The 3,286-nt window shown below is 30.6% G+C and overlaps 1 long non-coding RNA gene across 2 annotated transcripts; it reads left to right on the top strand.

Annotated features, from left to right (window-relative positions):
- The first annotated feature begins 367 nt into the window (after positions 1-367).
- LOC149956117 (uncharacterized) lies at positions 368-1,603 on the top strand. Of its 2 annotated transcripts, none has more exons than XR_016478160.1 (4): positions 368-683; positions 857-951; positions 1,014-1,152; positions 1,255-1,603. It is a non-coding gene; the product is annotated as an uncharacterized LOC149956117 (long non-coding RNA). The 2 variants fall into 2 exon arrangements; XR_016478161.1 differs by having other exon boundaries at positions 857-947.
- Positions 1,604-3,286: the final 1,683 nt, after the last annotated feature.

A 3,286-nucleotide genomic window follows, 5' to 3' on the forward strand; every position in this document is an offset into this window, starting at 1 on the left:
TGATGGTGTTAAATAAAAAATATACTTCAGCTTTTGAATAAGATTTGTTTCTATCCTACCTATATAATTTATATAAAAGCTGAAGTAATTTATCCATTCAATCCAACAAGCATTAAAAAACCAGGTTCAAGTCAGAATAGCTGTGCAAAGTGCTAATAACGTAGAAAATGTTTTTGGTTCAATTGACCTGATGAAAAATTTTCATATGGTAAAGTTACTCGACTGATGGAAGCTTCAGTGTTTTCAGAGCGAAGTCTTCTGTTCACCCACTGAATATGTTAACGAGTGAAAAAATTTAATTTAGTCAGCTTTTACTAAATTTAAGTTGAAATTTTGGTATCCATGTAAAATATACTTAAAAGCTATTCGCCACCGAAAACTACAGCTGCGCCACCTAGTCACACTGCCTAGAACTATATTTGGGTGATACGGGTAATGGCGTTATGCGAAAATGCGCGTTTTATAACATCAATTAAAACATTTTACTAACGATTTTAGCATATTTTTTAAAGCGTGTTCGAATGTTTTGTATTAACAAAGGTGTATATACGACATTTATTTATTAATTTTGAACTGTCAATAGGTATTGAATTCGTAAATATAAGTATAAATATTCGAGTTTAATAACACTATGAGTAGGCCTTGGAGAATTCATACACGGGATCAGTTTGAAAGTTTTAAAGGTATGTAGGAAATTTATTATTATCTTCACATTAGAACAAGCCCAGATTGTTCTAATTTCATAGACTAGTAGCTTCAGCATTTTGTATAATGTATAATGTATTTTAAATAATTTTATTTGGTATATGAAGCATTTTTTAAGTATATTGGAGAGTAGTCTACTCTTGATCCATAGAATAAGGTGTGCGGATGCTTAAAACAAAAGTTAAAATTTGAAGTTGGTGATGGAAAACACAGCATTGAAAGTGTCCATTGTTCATGCAATAGTGGGTAAATATATTTTTTATTAAAACCCAATTCTTTAATGTAACCTGTTTTACTTATTATTCTAGAAATTCAGGCTTTTGCAAACATGCAGTAAATTGCTGGTCTATTTTATATATAAAGATACTGAGAGCTATCCCAACTTTCTGACTTTAGAAGTGGGGTAAAATGAAGGAAAAGAACTAACTGTGCCTTCGGTATTGTACGGTAATAAAATGTTTAGAGTTGCGAGGGTTAAATTTGGCTGGCTCAAAAAGGTTTATGTACTCTTATTTGGTCACTTAGTTAGTCTCAAAAATGTATTTCTAGCTTTTAGTCGGGATGAAATATTTGTGGAGAGTCCATTTGTAGCGAAGATAATATCAATTGAAGAGGCAGTGGCACAAAATAACTAAGTTGGAAAGGAAGGAATCTACTGGCTAACGACTGTAGAGGCTACTATGGAAAAATTCATCTAGGCCTTTTCATTTTTTTGTCTATTCTCTCAAGGGCTATTTTTAATTGATATTAAGAGAGACTGACAATATTTGAAGAAAAACGTTGTCCAAATATATAATTTTTATTTTAGATTTTAGTTAAAGAAAAGTTATAATTAAATTTACACTTCTAGTCAAGGAAAGTTATATTTTTAATATGTTAAATTAGTTCCTATTTTAAATTTTGGCCAATTAGTATTTGTAGATAACAAATGAACTGAACTATTTATGTTATGAATTTTCTACTGAAAGCCATGTTAACTAAAAAGGCAAAAACAAATGTATTATAGAATTAATTCAAAGTTAAAAGCAATTAAATTCATTGAAGAAACCACTTAATTAGAAATTACAATAGAAGTGAATAAAATGTTAAGATATGCAAATAAGTATTGAAAATAAAAACCATTTGAATTTACAGTATTATTTTTAATCATATTGGGATCTGCGGCAATAGCTCGAAATGTTATTAATCAACTCGAAAACTCATACCGAACCATCAGGGTGGCAAAGATAGGAAAATTGGGGTCCAATACAAAATAGAAAAATATGCCCTTTTAACGCGAAATTTTGTGGGCCTCAATGTAATATTTTCCAGCGATAATGACAATCGAACGGCTTGACCTAAAATTAATTAAATTCATTAGCATTTCCTTATTTTGCAGTATATAATAAAACAGATCACCTTTAAAACGATTCACAAAACGTAGGGTCCTCTCTTTTTTTTTTAGTTACATTGGATTTGTAATAAGTCTACATGGTAAATTATTGCTTGGAATGGCACTGCATTTCATGCATCTCTTGAATTCTCTTCATCTAAATGACAGTTATTATGATATATATTTAATAATATTAACTTTAAAATCAGTGATAACAAGTAACATTTGTGTCTCACCATTTCTTTCTAAAAAGTCTTTATCTTTAAAATGGGCGCTGCAAATCTGTGCCCACTAACTAGGCATCTTCCCTGATTTTATATTAGTTAACCACACATTAAAAAGATTTTTGCATTTCGGAAAATTGTGAAACGATAACTCCAACGTTCTTTTCTCACCATTTACTCGAATTGTAATATTTTTAAAGGCAGTATTACTACAAAAAGGCAATTTATGCCACCTCTGCGCCTACAATCCGCCATATTAATCGTTTGTTTTGATCAACAAAGTACGCAGACAAACCAAGCTGCAGGGGTAGCGACTGTGGCGCCGCCTAAACCCGTTTCGCTAGCGAATAGCAAATTTTTTCCAAATTCATTTGAATGATAACTTTAAACAACCTTCCCTAAGTCTGACTAGGGTAATAATATAATATAATATAATAGCTATGCTAAATATTTTTAGTTTCAATAATTGAGATTCTGGGTGAAATATTTGTATATATTACAGTATTAAGTTGGCTATGTGTTTTTTAACTGCTATTTTGCTTCAAAGTGATAACTATAATATATACAAATTTATCACTCAGAATCATAATTAAAGTTTTAAATTATAGCGTTTAACGGGATAATTTAAAAATTGACGCGTTATTGAGTTAAGCCTAGGCGATTTGTTTATACCAATCAAGCATAAATAAATACATTCTTGACCAAATACACAATACAAATATCTACTTAACTAAAGTGGCCCCATTATTAACTTAATTATTACTTTAAAATAATGAAATTTAAAATTCTACTCACTATTTTGTATTTGATGATAATTTGTGTTCCGTGATACGATCATCTTCAATTGCACCACAGCAAAGCCGTTACACTTTGAAACTAGTGAAAACTGCAACCTTCATAAGATGGCGGGCTCAAGCCGTCGGTTACACGGTATTACCGAAAATTTACTGTTAATATAACGGTTAATCGACGAACAGGACTATAG

This window comes from Leiobunum rupestre, chromosome 2, assembly GCF_980474605.1.
Source record: "Leiobunum rupestre chromosome 2, qqLeiRupe1.1.hap1, whole genome shotgun sequence".
Taxonomy (NCBI): Eukaryota; Metazoa; Arthropoda; class Arachnida; order Opiliones; family Sclerosomatidae; genus Leiobunum; species Leiobunum rupestre.